The 19,138-nt window shown below is 41.4% G+C and overlaps 1 long non-coding RNA gene across 1 annotated transcript in view; it reads right to left on the reverse strand.

Annotated features, from left to right (window-relative positions):
* Nucleotides 1-19,138, reverse strand: part of LOC134760394 (uncharacterized) — a 54,715-nt gene that overhangs the window by 33,995 nt on the left and 1,582 nt on the right. Inside the window, exon 2 of the long non-coding RNA XR_010137768.1 lies at nt 4,798-4,865. This is a non-coding gene — a long non-coding RNA (uncharacterized LOC134760394). The remainder of the gene's footprint in view (nt 1-4,797; nt 4,866-19,138) is intronic.

Here is a 19,138-nt window from a genome sequence, read left to right on the forward strand (position 1 = left end):
AATATGAGAGACAATGTGGATGAGAGCCAAGGCATCCCAGTCAACAGCCAGAAGCAGTGTTGCCTAGGTGACCCACAGCTAACTGCAGATCAATAAGGGAGCCCACTTCAGACCAGAAGAAACATCCACCTGAGCCCAGCTTAAATCGCTGACTTGCAGATTTTCTGCGAAATAAACAGTTGTTTTAAACTACTGTATGTTGAGGTGATTTATTATTCATCAATAACCGATACACATCCCATCCCTGAATTTTTCATTTACATGAACCAATAATTTTATTTTTGATGCAGTCAGTTAGGATTGGGTTTTCTGTGATTTGAAATAAAACAATTCTTAACACATCAAAGGTGTGTCTTCATTTCCCCCACTAGATAGCATCATTAGGGATTCTGTCTTATCCTTATCCAAAGCACTTGCCCTATCTGGATCCAAAGCTGAGTGATTGATCAATAACTACTTAGTGATTGACTATGTCATATTGACAGATTCACAAATCACATTTTGAAGAGCAAAGAATATATTTGCTCTTGAGCCTCCAATGTCATCTCTAGGGGAATTGTACTTTATTTGGCTTAGAGCCTCAACAGAAATTTGGAAGATACAAGGCGCTTCTCCAACCATCACAATAGCTGAAAACAAATACATCTGAGACATTGTATCTAAGGAACCAAACTCTGCCATCTCCCTCAAGGGAACCCAGAAAAATCTGGGCTTTAATCCTACCCTCCTTGCTATAAAAACCTGAAATGACGTCATCTTTTTCTTTCTAAAATAAAATAAAGGCATGTAGTGCTTCTAGGCAATAGGTCCAGATGCATCTGCCTTTCCTGTCCTCCAGGACACCACCCACTTATTGCTACAACTTGCTGCATTATTCCTGCAATTTATTTTCTTCTTTTTGCAAAAAAAAAAAAAAAAAAAAAAAAAAGAAGAAAAAACTAAAGCAGGGATACCATAGAAGTCATCCTCTACTTTAGTAAAGAGGTAGAATCCACTTGACCTATTCTGTGTCAGAGTGGAATCCAGCAGCCAATTTTCTCCAATTATTGACAAATTGTGTGTGTGTGTGTGTGTGTGTGTGTGTGTGTGTGTGTATGTGTGTGTGTGTGTGTGTAGAGAGAGAAAAAAAAATGTAGATATACACCGGCATTTTTATTCTTAAATCAGAGGATAACCAGGATTTCTCCTGCCCAGGTGAGTTTACATTTTAAATTCTTAAATAGCTGGGTTTTTTTTTCTCAGATCTGCAGACAAAGGTCCAAAGGAAGAAGATTTTGTTGAAGACTGAAAAGAGAAATATACTTGGTGGACAGAGATAACTCCTTTCAGCACAGAGGTCAGGTAAAGGAATCACAGACTGACATTTACCCTTCTCTCTGAACTCTCCCAGGCCTCAACAGCTCCTAATCTTTCCTTTCTTCATTCTCCCTCCTCCTTATTCACATCTCTTTCCCCAAGAAGACTCAAGAAAAAGTCCAAGATAAGAAATTCCATTTATAAGAAAAGGAAGGCACAGGTTAATTTGGTTTATCTCCTCCAACCTCAGCAATGGATGTGAGTTCTGACAATTGCTTGTGGTCAGAACCAATCAAACTTTCCTTCCTCATTAGATGACAAGGCTGCAGCATGAAGAGGATGCCATATTGTGGAATTGGATGCCAAGGAGAAGACATTCGAAGGTGCATGAACAGAGTGAAGGTGGTGCAAGCAAGTGCAGAGGACGTGGGGAGACTGGAGTGCTGGGAAAAGGGTCAGCAGAAGCTAGCAAACATGAAAGACACAACACAAAACAAGCAGTTGTGCAAATTAGGATGATAAGGGGGGAGTGGTCAAAGGTGCTTTTCTCATGGCTCACCCAATGCAAACTCAGTCTTATGACCCTACATGACTGACTGCACCTGGCCTCTGCATCCCTTCAGCCTCTTCCCCAAAAGGACTCCTCCTTATTGCCAGCCACACAAGCCTTCCTTCATTTCCTCTAACAGGCCAGACTTGCTCCTGGCTCCCAGTCTTGGCATTCACTGTTTTTTCTGCCATAGCTGGCTCCTTCCCAAACACTAGATCTCAGCCCAAACAACATCTCCTCTGAGAGGCCAGCCTTGATCACCTTTATACAATACAGATCCACTCCTGCCCATCACTTTCTGTCTCATGACCCTACAATGTGCCCCTTCATGATAGCTCACACCAGCTAAAACCATCTTGTTTGTGCATTGCTCACTTGCCCCCTGCCTGTCTCTAGCTCTAGGAGGTCAGCTCCTTGTCACTGTCTGGTCTACTGTGTCGTACCACCCATGCCCAGCAGCCGGACTTGCACATTATAGGAACTCAATGCAAACTTCTTGACTGAAAGAAAAATGAAGAAACTCAGCCTTGGGAGACAAAACAACCATTAAATGATTAATTAATAAAATAGAGTATTAATCTATTTTATATTAATTATTAATTTAGCTCATAAAATATTAATTGTCTTTACAACGAATGTGTCCTTAGGCATTGGTGTTTGTGCTTTGTGAATCTTCACATCCCATGGGGCCAGTAATGGGAGTGGGGGTGTAGTGTGGGAAGGCTGCAGGGAACCAATCTGGCCTGCAGGGGTTACCTGCCCCATGGGTGCCTGCAGGCTCTGTGTGGTTTCAATGGCATGGCATCCGGATGGGAAGAGTGGCTCAGAATTGGTGGGGTATGGTGATAATAAAAAGCAAAACAACTTTTAGTTGATTATTGTTTTTTAATTCTATACAGACTATGGCCCCTTCACTACCTGCACCCTGTGAGGAGACTTTTCCCACATCTGTCCCACTCCCACCTTCACACTCCACTGGTGTTTTTCCCCTTCTTGAGTGAACACACGCCCTGGAAGAGCAGGTGTCCTTGAAGGGAGGACCAGCTCCATGACAGGACACATGTCCTCCCAAACATAAACATACGCAAACACGGAACAAATTAGAATCTATCCTGGCTCCTAGGAACCCTTGCTCTCAGGCCACTAAAGCACCTTGATAATAAATTGTCCTTTGCCTGCTAACTCTGTCTCCACCTGCTCTGGGCAGAAATCTCTTCCCTCATTCCAGCCACTCTCTGGAGGGCAGGCAGAGTTCTGTTTATCCATGTCCACAGGCCATGCCAACCAATGGCTCATGGCTTCCCCACTTCCAGGAAAGCTACATGGCCCAGGATACAAGAGTAGGGAATGAGTAGGAAGAGAACTGGTCTCTTTATCCCAGCAATATGGACCTTGTGATGGCAAGAACCTAAAGACAGTCACATTTACTTCTCATGTCTACCCTGGCCCTTTCACACCTAACAGAGCATGGCAATTGGTACATGGATAGCGCTGAGCTGAGTGACCCATCATTACTTCCTGCCATCGGACACTTATGTTCCATCCCAGTAGGGTTCCCTAGTCACAATGAAGATCCAGTCTGTATGCTCCCTCCATCTGATTTCTTACTTCATCTCTACTCCTTTTATCCCACTAACGAATTTTGTATTATTACTTTTCATTTATTCAAAAGTATAGATTTGTTTGTGCACAAAAAATACAATTTCTTTTTTCGTATGGTTCAGATTTGAATCCCACATACATGATATCTGCAAGCAAGTTGCTTTGCTGGGGAGATTTGTGAAATTTCCTCACACTCTTGTTGTAAGCTACTTTGTGGTCCTCATCTCTTTTCACATGGACAACACTCTTACAGAAATTAAGAACTTTATTTTGTTGTAGAAAACCAGATGTAAGCCCATTGAAAGGAGAAAACTTGGCTATCTTTGTTATTATAATAAATCTAGTATGAAATTGTTGGTTAGAAAATATTAAATGAAAGGAAGACAGAGAAGGAGGGAAGAGGAAGGTAAGAAGGGAGGAGGGAGCTAGAGAAAAGGGGGCGGGAGGGAGAAAAGAAATTAAGTTGTCCTGAAACTCAACTGCTAGGACAGTTACTGTGAGTAAAGAAGAAATAACAGTTTATAGAAAAACATGTTTCTTATTTTGAAAAAAAAAGTTTGGAATAAAACAAAAAATATAAAGACTCCTATTTTTTAGAATTATGAGGAGTTTGAGAAGTCACTTAAATGTTTGTTAAACATCACTACTTCTACTTATAAAGGGGAAAATACTTATAAAGGGGAAATTTTAACTAGAGTGATATTTGGGACTTAAAATGTCTGGTACCAATTTTATCTATTTCTCATCCCAGAGCAGGAAGTCTGCATTGTTTATGACTGAATATTCAAGTATCTTTCCCCACTAGGATTTACTGTAGGTTCGTGGTAGTGACAGGGGATTTAAATGAAAATTTTTAGGTCTCGGTCAGTAAAACGACCTGTGTCAGCCTAGAGAAAGAGGAAGAGAGGAGACAGGGTTGACCCAGCGCTGGACAGAGGAGTCTGAAGATGTGCATGGGGAGAAAATAACTGAGCTCATGTGACCCAAAGTCAAGTGTATTCTGGGTTTAGGTCTCAGTTGCAGTATTTATCGACTGTGAGGATCATTTCAGCTCCCTGAGCCTCAGTTTACTACTCATTTACAGAATGGAATTAATAACATTAAATGAGATGATGCATTGCAAGACGTTTAGCTCAGAGCATGGCATGTATTGCATATGCCATAACTGTTAGCTATTGTTATGATAATCTTTGTTATTATTATAGTCAAGAGGCCTACTGCAAGACTAAATATATATCAAATGTTTTCTGTTGAGCATACAACTTTAGCATATTTTCCAACTTGTCTTACAGTTCCATGTAGCCACGTGGCTGGATTCTGAACAATGACCACTTCCAGACCCGACTTACAAAATCTCTCTCCACACTCTCTCATTTCCCTCATCTTCCAAGCAGATCCAATGGAGGACTTCAAAGTCCTAGAAGATGGCAAAGAGACAAGACAGAAAGAATGTCATCCATGAATGACCATGTGGAGCAGAGCTCCCACTCTCTGCCCTGCTGTCCCACATTGCACAAGAATGTGACATAGAAACACAATTTCATTTCTCTTATGTCTCGGAAATCAGAGGACTCTTCCTTATAGTAGCTAGTATTACTTACCCTAGCTAATGCCAAGGAAGACCAAAAAGTCTTTCCGATGCTTTGTAAGGACTAACCAGAAGACACACATAAACACAGCTTTCCTCAAATTCCTTTTTGTCACAAATCACTTCTTCAGGGCCACAAAATGTGAATTCCAGCTGCTCTGTCAACCAATGTCTAGAATCATTTTTGCTGTTCAGTGCAAAGTCTTCATTCATGAGGGTGCTCTCCAAATGCATTCATTCTATGGTGTTCATTTCTTGGTATAGAAGTGTATGAGGAGGAGCACACTCCCTGGATCTATATACTACATTACCTGTATTAATAAGAATGCTAGGCTACACCCATTCATTATCTACCAGCCCTCCAGACAAAATGATTCACCCTAGACTTACAGGTTGAAGTCGATTGAGTATCCTTCGAACTGGAGGGAGAGGCGCTTCCATAAAGCGGTGAGAGTTTTATGGCAGAAAGTTCTATTAATGACCCCACTTCAGTGCTTATCAGGAGCAGGCCATATAATCCCTTCCCAGAATTACATGCTGGTCGGTTCAGATAAATAATACAGATCTCTGTCATTTATAATCCAAGATGTTAACAATTAATTTCCAAAATCAATCCTGAAGGGGGCTAGAAGCCTAAATCACTAGGTCCAGGCAGACCCCACACCATGAACTTCTCATGAGTCAAAATTTAAGCCTCGAAACTTGTAACTAACTGTTGTCAAGACACAGCTGACTTAGGCAATCAAGACAACAGTATTCAGCAGTAACCTGGGTGAAACATACTCTAAGTGTGAATTAATAAGTCGGCTGACACCAGGCCCCAGATGTTTCCCACTCTGGCAATATGCCCGAAGTGATGATAAGCAGATTTACATACTTAACTAATATGTTTATTTAAAAGAAATTTCCAAATCCAAAATAACATCCAGATTTCTTATTTGGCTGCAGATCAAAAGACATCCTATCAATAAAGACAGAATCCAGGATAAACCTTTTCAACATCTGCTTAAAACAAAACAACAGATTTGAGAGTTTTGGTAAAACTTAATTGCAGACAAATTTCACTGCCTCTTACATAAATATATATTTTCATGTCCCTGGGGTGGTTCTGACCTCATCAATTTTCGTGTTCACAATACACAACATTGTTCTTTTACCAGCACCGACAATTCTGCCTTTATGGAGAATTCCCGTCCCAAGGTTTTCTTTCAGACTGAAGGATAAACAGACTTTCTCTCTGGCCAGGAAAAGTTGAACAAAAGTCAGGGGCATGTGCTAACACTTGGAATGTTGTAGAAAAGAAAAATCGACCCCTCTACCAGTAAGATCTTTGTTTTTCTATAATTATTAGAAAGCGTTTATTTGGTCTCCATCTCCGATAAATCTGGAAGGAGAATAGAGAAGCAGAGATGCTCCTTGAGTATTACTTTTTTTTTTTTTTCTTTTCAGTGGTGTTGATTCCCCAAGGGAGAGCTTAGTAACTGGATCAAAGTCTTAACAGATCTGTGTGCTTGTGAAGGAGATGATAACAGGAGGGGTGTTGGCCATAGTAGCACTTATCCCTTTAGTGTGAATTAGTTCACTTTCTCCATGTCTTAGCTGTATGAAATTGGACCATGATCCTTGGGCACTGAGACATTTTTTCTCCCATCTGGCCAGTGCTGCAATTGAGCTAAGGATTTGGTTCAGAGACTCCTGTTGCCTGGGGATCTGTTTAATGTCAAGACCAATATTAGCTGGTTGACCCTGGGGTCCGGTGACTTAGAGAGTCAGAAGTCATCCATGTTTGCTGCTGCTCCACCCTTTGAACTTAGTCATGATAAACTCCTGGGTCCAATCCTGTTACAGCCAAAATAGCAAGAAAAGAGCGGTAGAAGCAATCAGAAAAATGCATGCTAAGGCACCAATGAGATACCACCTTCCTCTTCTCAATTGGCATACACTTTAAAACAGTGGTGTTCAGTCTTTTGGCTTCCCTGGGCCACACTGGAAGAACAATTGTCTTGGGCCACACATAAAATACACTAATACCAATGATAACTGATGGGCAAAAAAAAAAAAATCACAAAAAATTTCTTATAATGTTTTAAGAAAGTTTACAAATTTGTGTTGGCCCGCATTCAAAGCCATCCTGGGCCACATGCAGGACAAGCTTGCTTTAAAATATCCCATTTGAAGATAGTTCAGATCTCCCCAGTTATAGGTGATTTATAAAATAACTATGTATGTATGAAATTAATATATCAAAAGCCTTAAAACATTTCCAACTTTGACCAAAAAATTGTTCTTCTAGGATGTATCTTAAGACATAATTATGATTTGTGCACAAATTTAGCTATGAAAATGTAGTTTTACTTACGATATGACAAAAATATCACAAATGACCTAGGTGTCAAACAATAGAGACCAGTTAATTAAATGATGGTCCACAACTTATATAATTATTAAAAACATTTAGGATATTTACATTTAATAAAACTCATAGTGAGGGCATTTAAATTGTTTCTAATTTGGACTTTTATGAATAAAGCTACTATGAAATTATTGTACAGTTTTTATTTTTATAAATAGATGCTTTCATTTGTTTCGGGTAACCCTCCATGAGTAAAATAGTTGGATTATATGGGAAATAAATGTTTAACTTTATAAAGAACTATCAAACTTGTTTCCAAAGTGATTACATCATTTTACAACCCTGCAACAATATATGAAAATTCTAGTTGCTCCACCTCCTTCTCAATACTTGGTTTCCCAATCATTTTAATTTTAGCCATTCTAGCAGGTGTGTAGTGATATGGCATTATCGTTTTAATTTACATTCCCTTAATAATTAAGAATGTGAGCATCTTTTCATGTGCTTATTCTCCACTCAGGTATTTTATTTTGTGAGTTAACTATTCAAATCTTCTTTTCATTTTTTATTAGGTCGTCTGTCTTATTGAGTTGTAGGAGTTCTTCATATATTCTGGATATAAGCCCTTTGTCAGATGTTTTGCAAATATTTTCTCCCAACCTGTGGTTTTCATTTTCATTTGGTTTATAGTTTCTTTTTTTCTCTTTCTTTTCTTTCTTTCTTTCCTTCTTTTTCTTTCTTTCTTTCTTTTCTTTCTTCCTTTATTTCTTCTTTTTTTTTTTTTTTTTTTGTGTGTGTGAGACAGTCTCACTCCATCACCCAGACTGGAGTGCAGTGGCACCATCTCAGCTCACTGCAACCTCCATCTCCTGGATTCAAGTGATTCTCATGTAGCAGCCAGGATTACAGGCACTTGCCACCACACTCAGCTAATTTTTGTATTTTTAGTAGAGACAGGGTTTTGCCATGCTGGCCAGCCTGTTCTCTAACTCTTGGCCTCAAGAGATCTGCCCACCTCGGCCTCTCAAAGTGCTGGGATTACAGGTGTGAGCCACTGTGCCTGGCTTCATCATAGTATCTTTCTAAGTGCAGAAGTTTTGAACTTAAGTTGCTTTTGAGAAAAAGAAATATTGTGGAGCTTAGTGAAAAAATTCAAGAGAACCTGCCTTTCAACCCCTGCTCAGCCTCTGTTTTTTTACTTGACTGCCATCTCTCTTGCTGTGTGGACTTTTCCTCATCAACTCAACCATCTGGTGCCTACTGGTGGAAGCTGTGAGTGGGTAAAAGCCAATGAGGTGTCAGGGAACAACAGTAGAAACAGAAGCCAAACCTAACCTGCCCTGGAGCTTCCCATGTGCTCTAGAAAGGGAAGTGCCTTGTCTGCTGAGGCACCTTCTAGTACTTTCCGGCTTTAAACGAAGCATGGATCTTTTCCTTCACAATTAACAAAAGCCCTTGTTCAGGTATGTTTGGCACGTTCTGTCATGCTTCTTTGTCACAAGCAAAACAAGAAACTAGGGATTCTTCAAAATTCTATTAGAAAATAGACCTTTCAGGAAATGTTGCAGAATTGGCTTTCTGGGATATGGGGCCAAATATTCCTTCATTCCCTGAGAATTGACTTCTTTCTGCTGTATGCTCCAAATGAACTCCATATATACATACCGCATCATGCCTCTAAATTTTTAGGGCACACATTTCTTTACATGTCTACCTCCTGCAATTACACTGGAAGCCCCTTGAAAGCATGGCCATGTTTTGTACATCTTTGTATGTATAGTGCCTGTCTTAGTCCATTTCTGTTGCTATAACAAAGTACCTTAAATCTGGTAAATTATAAATCATAGAGATTTATTTCTCACAATCCTGATGGCTGGGAAGGGCACCAGAAGATCTGATGTCTGCAAAGCGCTCAGTGTCTGCTTTCAAGATGGTGCCTTCTTGGTGCATCCTCACATAGCAAAATGACAGAGAGCAAAAAGGACCAAACAGACTCCAAGATCTGTTACAAGGGCACTAATTCCGTTCATAAGGGCAGGGCCTCATGACCTAATCACCTCCTAATGGCCCCACCTCTTAATACCATTGCATTGGTGATTAAGTTTTAACGCAAATTTTAGAAAGACACAAACATTCAAACCATAGCAGTGCCTACCACAGAACTGATACAGAATAAGAACTCAATGGATACTACTTGAATGGCTGAATGAAAGAAGTGAATTAATTGTTCGTATCCCCAAATCTGAGAGATATCTTTCTGTTTAATAATCTATTTTGTTAAAACTTTGCTCTGGAGTTGGACAGACCTGGGATCACATCTCAGCTCCAGTTCTTGCTAGCTGTGTAACTGAGACAAAGTTCTCAGCTTCCTTTGAGTCCCATGGCTTATTAAAGGGGAACAATGGTTATAATTATAATAACTACCTCATGAGTGTGTATGGATTCAATGAGTTAACACAAATTGTGTAAGCCAGTGCCTGGTTCTTAGTAAGTGCTCTGTAAATGTTAGCTCTGGTTATTTACATGCTGTGCTTTATGTGACCCATTTCTTATGAAATAATGTTTGCTACAGGTAGAAGATGATGGTGATGGCCAAATGTGCATTATATATTTTAGTCTTCATAACAACCAGTTATTATTATCCTTTTTTCAGTTGTAACTGAAGTGACATGCGTGAGGTCACAAAGCCAGTGATAAAGCTGGGATTCAGACTCAGGCTGACCAGACTGTAATCTCTAAACATAGTCACTCTGTCCCTTCACACAGGAAAGCATTCTCTGATTTGGAGGAGAGAATTCCAGTAGCCAAGGATGGTGGCATAGGCCATAGACATGGGGCTGGCAAATTGCTTAGCCTAGAAGAACAAGAGTCAGCCAACTTTGAGGACTCCCAGTTCTATCCCCCTCCCTCTTATGGCAATAGGATTAAGTTCTGTGTATTAGTCCATTTTCATGAGGCTGATAAAGACATACCAAAGACTGGGTAATTTACTTAAAAAAAAAAAAGAGGTTTAATGGACTCACAGTTCCACGTGGCTGAGGAGGCCTCACAATCATGGCAGAAGACAAAAGTCACGTCTTACATGGTGGCAGAAAAGAGAGAATGAGAGCCAAGTGAAAGGGGGATCTCTCTTTATAAAACCATCAGATCTCGTGAGACTTACTCACTACCATGAGAACAGTATGAGGAAACTGTCCCCCATGATTCATTTCTCTCCCACCAGGTCCCTCCCACAACACTTGGGAATTATGGGAGCTACAATTCAAGATGAGATTTGGGTGGGGACACAGCCAAATCATATCAAGTATATTGCAGAAAACACGAATAACAGTGGCTAAAACAAGATACAATTTTTTTCTCTTACATAAGAAAAGAGCAGCCTAAAGCTTATTTAGCCTAAAGCTGGTATGGTGGGTTCCAGTCCACAGGACCAGGGTTCTACTTTTTTGCTCCTTGAAAATAAGCAACCAGGAGAAGTGCTGTTCTTCCTCACGGGGCCTGAGATTCTGCTCCCCCACCAAGTGTCACCTTTCTGCTGGTCTGCAGAAACTCCTCTGTCTCTTCAGGCAGCACCAGATACACCAAGCAGACCAAAACAACATCACAAAAGCTCTGAAAATTAAACTGTCTTTGTAACCACAGTCCACAAAAGTATGCCAAGACCTCTGTGCTAAACCTAAACAGGCTGACTGCCTGCTAAAATAAAAGATTAAAACAGGATCCAGAGTCTCCTAACATAATAGCCAAAATGTTCAGTCTACAGTAAAAAGCCATGACACTGAGAACCAAGCAAAACACAAGTGAACTAAAAAAGACCATCAACTGACTGCAACGCTCAGATGAATCAGATGCTGGAATTGCCTAACAAGGATTTTAAAGGAGACAGAAATGCTTCAACAATCAATTACACATTCTCTTGAAACAAATGAAAAACATATAAAATCTGGGCAAAAAATAGTTTTTTATTTTTTTAAAAAAGGAAACCACAGAACTCTAAAATATGCAACAGAAATAGAAAAGGCATGTCTCCTAGCCAGATCAGCCATTCAAAGAAGTGCAGAAGAACTATTCAATGATTTTCACCTAATTTCCTTGGCTACTTTCCAGCTGCAAGGAATGCTGGGAAATGTAGTCTTTAAGCAGGCACACCAATGATAGACTGGAGTTTTGTTTATCAGGTAAAAGGAAAGAATATGTATTGGGTTACTAAGCTACCCAGGTCTGCCCCTTACACAAAGGGCTCATACATTGGGAACAAAATCAAGGCTCTGGGAGTTTGCATTGGAATATGAGCTTACTGTGGATAAGACCAAAGAAATCCTGTGCACACGGATGAGGATTATAAATCGTGGTTCAGGCTGGCATGATCCACAGTTACCACGATTCCTGTATGCCTGCAGAAAGACAACTTGATGTGACCTAATGTCACTAACATCTCGACAGGCTCACCTTTTGAGGGAAGGCTATTTAATTACCTGATTAATTTGCTCATCTTAATTAACTTGTTCCTATTGTTGATAACCTTGTATTGATTGCTCTGCTGGTAGTAATTAGAAAACTGGTAAAGAAGTAAGGAGAGAAGCCCAAAGAGGGGGGCAGCACAGCACAGAGATTGTCTTCCTGTCTCCTAAGAATCTACTGTGTAGGCTGTGAGCTTAGCATATTTGCTTCTCTTTTTAGGTAAATATGTTATAGACACAAATGATGTTCTCTGTTGATTATTTATACCCACTCCACGTTCCTTCTTAGAGCATCTGCCCTTTTCATTTTTTCAAAGACTCAGCTCTCATGAGCCCCACATGACCTGCCACCCCCATCAACCATAGCTGATTGGACAAGCACCTGACCTAGACTGTGCCAGTCACATTTGATTGTTTCAGATTTCTGAATCAGAGCATGAAGAAACAGTACCAGTTAACTTTGGATGCTGAAACTATAGGACGATGCAGACTTGGAAGGTGGACAAGGTAGCTATTTCGTGATAGCCACCATGGACCCTGTATTCCTACCAACAATCAGAGAGCACTTGTCAGTTAAGTTCACCAGACTCCTAATGGCGTTATAGTTCTCCTACCAAACTTCTTGCCCCAGGGTGTATAGACTACCTCTGATTCTTTGATAGAAGTTTCCCTGTACATTAGCTGACTCAAGTTCATTGCCATTTTTTGCAACCCGAAGAGTTCCTTCTATAACAAAGCACTCTCATCATTGACTTCTCTCTATCTTAGTTTTAAGTGCCTCTGGTGAAAATGCAAATTTAAAGGACCTATTAAAAACAACAGAGTGGGAGTTGCTATCAAATAAAGTATAAACTGCTAAACTGCTAAGGCCTCTATCAAGACCAATGCTGTGCTAACTCTTTCTAACCCAGTAAAACGAGGCTCTATTGTCCACCACTAACATGTCACCACCTCCCCTATTGACTTCAGTCCTTTGGGACCCCCTAATTCTCAAACCCAACCCAGCTTCCGAGAACTCTATTGCCTCCCAGAAGTAATCATAGTCAACACTTAGTGGTAGTTATTTTGGCTTGAGGCCATGGCCTTGCAAAACTGGTATTGAAGTGATGCTCTCCTATCTAATTTGACTGAATTGAGTGTTCCAGTAAGACTGGTGATGTTTTCCTTGCTTCAGGGTCCATCCTAATGAGCAAATGCTGCCTCACTTTCATAGAAAGCTGCAAATGTAGGCTCGTAAAGAAAATCTTTACAAACACTTCTTGGTGTCTTAGAGATCACCCAACACAATTACACATAGGGATATGCTGGGAAGTACTAAAATAAACCTGATTTATCCTTCACATATGCCTTTCATTTGCTATTGTGGCTTCAAAGCTCAAAAAAAAATAGAGAGATGTTGCTCTAAACTTTCACTATTTATTAACTGAGAATGTAATGGAAGTGAAACAGCCAACAAAAATTAAAAGCAGCTTACTCAGGGATACAGAGTCATGACTATGTGGAGCCCCATATCTTTACTTCTTTGTCTAAAATCCTCATAAGCACTGTCTGAGTTTGCATGAGTCCGACAAACTAGAACAACTCCCAGCTTCATTGAGAAGAATGAGGACATCTTTGCAAAGAAGGCGGAGGAAAGCCACATGCTGCTTATAACACTTTGATGGCTACCCAGTGCCAAGGTTTTTTTGTTTTGTTTTGGTTTTTTTTTTTTTTTTTTTTTAACCAATCCTGACAGCAGAAATCTGGAAGCTTGATCCTAGAAGACTGAAGAGCCCCCAACATAACCCTGAACTCTCACATAAGAGAGGAACTCTTAGTTCGTTTGCCATTAAGAGAAAACCACAGACTAGGTCATTTATAATGAACAGAAATTTATTTTCTCACAGTTCTAAATGCTGGGACATCCAAGATCATGGGACCCGCATCCGACAAGAGTGTTCCAGTTGCATCATTCCATGGTGGAATGGCCAGAGAGGGTGAGGGAGAGAAGCAAAAGGGGGCCAAACTCATCCTTCTATAAGGAACTCCCTCCTGAGATAACAGCATTAATCATTCATCAAGGCAGAGCCCTCACGGCCTAATCACCTTTTAAAGGTCCTATGTCTTAATACTGTTATAATTAAACTTCAACCTACATTTGGGAGGGAATAAACATTCAAGCCACAGTAGAAACCAACTTCTTTTTCTGTTGTTAAAGCAACACTTTTTTTCTTCTCTGTTACTAGCAGCCTAACCAGATCCTAATAAATACACAAGCTTCTATGTCGACAAATATGTCTACAATGCTCTTTAAATGGCAGCATGGTATTCTAGGATATGAAAGTGCCACCATTTACTCAACCAGCCCATTCTTGGAGGATGTTTAAGCTGTTTCCAATATTTTGCTATGTTCAACAAAGTATTAAGGATCTCCCTAGTAGCTAAGCACCCATGTAAATCCTTAGATATCTTAGGATAAACCTGTAAACTAGTTTATGCATCCTAGTTTAGCTGGGCCCAGCTGGACCATCGCACATATTTAAATTTTTGTGAAACGTATTGCCAACATGCATCTCCAGAGAGGTAGTACACCAAATTATGCTCCTACAAAAGTTGCAGAAAGTTGCCTGTCCATCCATACTGTCACCCACAATGGTGATTATTACTTTTTATCTGTGACAATTTGATTTATGCTGGGATTTTGCAGCCAGCACCAAGGTAGCATGCTGTCTCTCAGTCTAATAATAATTTCCCTCTCCCTCATTATCATCACCAGCACTACCAATTTCTCTGCACTATGGGTACTAGCATCAAAAATGTTCCCATCACATTTACTTCATTTTGAGGAAAAGAACAGTTACTACCATTCATTCATTCACTCATCACACCAATATTACTGAATCCTACCTTGGACCAGCATTGTTCTAGTAGATCTTGATAGTATAGTGACAGACAATACCATCCTTCCCACCATTTACATAGTAGACTGCCTGGGGCTCATAGTCTACTCCCATCTCAGCACATGAGATAGTCCCATTATCACATTCTCTTCTATCTCTCTCACAGGCACTCACTCACCAGCCATGGAGAACTTAATGGGCATTAGGTTCTTAATCCTGCTGGGTATAATTGGAGATAACCACCCTGGCTGACTGAGCACTATACCAGGCTACTCATGGATGATTTGGTTATTAGACATAATCAGAGTGGCCCTTGTATGCTAAAAAGGAGACTCAGTCTCCATCCCATGGAAGATTACATTTTTCTGACTGCCATCCCTCAGATCTAGATGGTATTGTCTCCCTGACACCCAAATATCTTCAATCATATGACCAAGCTATGGTTCCCATCACTCTTCAAACCCCTGAGCATTTAAGCAACCCAAGGAAGTCAGAGCTCTGGAATCTTCCAGGAATCACAGTCTCTAAGGCAGATGGAATCTTAGAAGAAGTAGAGGATCCTATTTGGTCATTTCTCCCAAGTCACCCTTCATGTGCCCTGATTCTACAGTAGCCATTCTCCCACCTTCGCAGTTTTCCAGGGTAGATACATGGTGAGACATGACCCAGAAGCCACGGCCCTTTCCCACACATATCCAGAGTCACCACACAGGTGTTAGGGCTCCAAAGAGATGCCCAGATGTTATGATTTGAGGTACAGAAACCTGACAACAGATCCAAGCAAACTGGGATCTCTCTGGATTCTTGACAAGATCCGCAGTCTAGTCATAGAGGTATGCCTCTTGCAAATTTGACAGGAAAAAATAATGTATCTCTCAGCAGCATTCCAAGTTCAAGAAGACAGTGTGTGTACACGTGAGTGTATATGTTTACATACATGAGTATGTGTGCTGTGGCAGGGGGCTCTTTGGAAACCTTCTAGCAAATACAGGTGATGGCTTAACAGGTTGATGTGGTTTGGCTCTGTGTCCCCACCCAAATCTCATCTCCAATTGTAATCCCCATGTGTGGAGGGAGGGACCTGTAATTCCCACATGTCGAGGGAGGAAGGTGATTGGATCATGGGGGCAGTTTCCCCCATGCTATTCTCATAATAGTGAGTGAGTTCCCATGAGATCTGATGCTTTTATAGGTGTTTGGAAGTTCCTCCTTCTATCTTTCTCCCTCCTGCTGCCTTGTGAAGAAGGTCCTTGCTTCCCCTTCATCTTTGCCATGACTGTAAGTTTCCTGAGGCCTCCCCAGCCATGTGGAACTGGGAGTCAATTAAACCTCTACTTTTATAAATTATCCAGTCTCAGGTATTTCTTTATAGCAGTATGAAAATGGATTAATACACACATGTATGCCAGTTTCTATTCTGCTATTTTCCACAGGGCAAGAGAAAAGTTTTTGAGCTCTGCCCAGTTTTCATCGCACATTCGTTTGTTTTTTTCTGTTCGCTGATAGACGATAATCCCTCTGGGAGCAGAAGGCTTGTCTATCTTGCTTGGTACTACCTCCCAATAGCCCAGAAGGGTCCCTGGCATATAGTAGTTGCTCAAAATATAAGGTAAACAAATAGGTCATCACATTTCATTGACAAAGCCATCTGTGAGGGAACCTCTATCATTCATTCATATTCTCATTCATACTGTGTGGCTGATGCTATGCCAGACATAAGCCATAGTTAATTTTCTACCTCCACCCTGCCAGGTGCATTTTGGAGCCTAAATGTATCACCAGAGATGGAAATGTGCCCTTGTTAGCATATTTTATCTGTCTCTTCAAATCCATTTTGGAACAAGGGAGGCAAATAAAGACATTGGTTTATCACTGGCGATGTAGATGAATTTAGTCCCCCCACCCCACATATACACACACTCACACATATGGGACTCAGTGGAAGAGATGTGGTTCCACTCTACACTGACATCCCTGCCTTTCTCCACAGTGCAGGCAGGCAGGATCCCATTTGACTTAAGCACACGTCTCAAGTTCATCACCTCTCCTCTCCCTCAAACACAGAGTCTCAGCTTAGACTGGGCCTCATCCTCCACAGGACAAGTCTCTCTCATCCTAAGCTGGGAATCCCCAATGGGCAGTATACCTCCAGCCAAGAATCAGGCTAGAAAGCCGGAAGCATGCCTGCAGGCTTAGTCTTCTCAAGGCAATGTTGGGAGAAGGATCCCCAGAGGGCAAAGTCTCCTGCAGCCAGCTCACTGATGATTGGCACCTAGGTTTACTGGGGCTGGCTTCAGGGCCTGGGATCAGGCACACTGCCATCTCAACAGATGGGCACATGGGTAGATAGCCAACAGATAATGCATGTACAACAAATGTGTTTGTCAAGGGTAGTTTTTCCAGGCAGAAACATCAAAACAGGCTCATCTTTTTCTTTTCTTTTCCTTTTTTGAAACAGAGTCTCACTCTATCTCCCAGGCTGGAGTGCAGTGGTGCAGTCTTGGCTACTGCAACCTCCGCCTCCCAGGTTCAAGCATTTCTCCTGCCTCAGCCACCCAAATAGCTGGAATTACAGGTGCACACCACTACACTCAGCTAATGTTTGTATTTTTAGTAGAGACGGGGTTTCACCATGTTGTCCAGGCTGGCCTCGAACTCCTGAACTCAAGCTATCTGCCCACCGCCAGGGCCTGCCAAAGTGCTGGGATTACAGGCATGAGTCACTGAGCCTGGCCCAAAATGGGATCATCTTGAGTCTTCCCTCCTGTGCGCCTCTGCTGGAGGCTGGAGCCTGAGTAGCGGGAGGAACCTGAAGAAGAGCTATCTAATTCCTGCAGAAGGAGGAAGGGGTGACCCCAGGGAGCATGAGGTTAGGACGCCCCTGGGGGGAAACAAAAAATGCCACCCCTTATTTTCTATGCAGGCAACAAGAGGGAGTGAGGTTAGACGTGAAATAGATCCCTGGGGGTCTCGCTTCCTCTCACAGCTGAGAAGTTGTTAAAACCCATTTTGTAACACTCACGTAGCTATGATGAGCTTTGAAAAAGATCTGGAAATGTGCAAAACATTGACAACTGCCCTGTGATCTTCTCCCTGGGAAATAAGGAGCTCTATCCTCATGAGCTATAAATTATGAATCTCATGACAAGTATCCAGAGGTAAGAAATGTCAGCCCATGTACCGATACTGCTTTATCCCCACTCACGGCAGACACTGCTAATCGGTTACAATGTATTTAGTATTTTCTCACCAACCCAAGGTTGTACTTCAGACCTTCTTTTCAATAGCCCATATATTCACAGAGTACAACATTCAAAAAAAAATACAAAAGGAGAGATATACTTGAGAAACCTTCCTCCCACCCCTGACCCCAAGCCACCCTGTTCCCCTCCACAAATGGAGACCGAGGTACCTGGTCTCAATCTCTTGTGAGACAGCATTTTAGGAAACCAATAGCTTTGAAAGGTGAAACTGATCAGATTTAGAATCTAGTTCCATTTCAGAAGAGTGACCCCACTGTGCTTCAGCCAGTAGTGATAGATAGTAGCAATGATAGATAGTAGCAATGATAGAGGTCCTGAAAACACTTTACATCGAGGGGCACTGCTTTGCCCACAATGACCAATACGTTCCTGAGCAACATCTGGACTTCACAGGGGCTGGTGTCCACTGCGCAGGGCGGCACTGTCAGGGCTCCAGCCTTTGCCAGCAAGACCTTTTCATGGACTGTCTTAGGCTTGCTCTTAGGGATCGGGGTCAGATACCACACTGGGAAATTTCACAGGGCTGTGAATGTTGATGAAGCCTTGGGAAAGCAAGGGGCAGCAGAGCAAGCACTTGGCCCAGGAATCAGAAGAATCTGGGTCCTTTAATCAGTTCTGGTATCTTTCAGCTGTGTGACCTTGAGAACATCATTTCCCTTGTCTGGCGTAAAATGAGGGGGCTGCCCTGTTGAAGAGCAGTAGAGAGAGTGGTTACACCCACAAGCTTTCAAGCCAGGCCTGTTAAATTTGAATCTTCTTTACATCACCCACCAGCTTAGTGACAGTATGCAAGACACAGAAGCTTTTCTAACTTTCATTCCCCACAACTTAAAGTGAGGGGAATAATAGTACCTACTTCATGACGTTATTGCAATAATTAAATGGGTTCACAATACATTTAAACCATGTGGCATAATACCTAACACATGATAAGCACTCAATAAATGCCAGCTATTATTTTCTGATGACTTTCAAAGGTGGCATTAGATCGTCACAGCAATAGACAGAGGAGTGAACTACCTATTTTAATACTAATACTCCTGATGACAACTGGCTACCAAGTTATTAGAAATTTCTCACTTGGCTATGGCTGCCACCCGTGTACTCCAAAAATAGTGTCATTAATTGTTGTAATCAATGATTACCA

The sequence above is a fragment of the Pongo abelii genome, chromosome 18 (genome assembly GCF_028885655.2).
Source record: "Pongo abelii isolate AG06213 chromosome 18, NHGRI_mPonAbe1-v2.0_pri, whole genome shotgun sequence".
NCBI lineage: Eukaryota > Metazoa > Chordata > Mammalia > Primates > Hominidae > Pongo > Pongo abelii.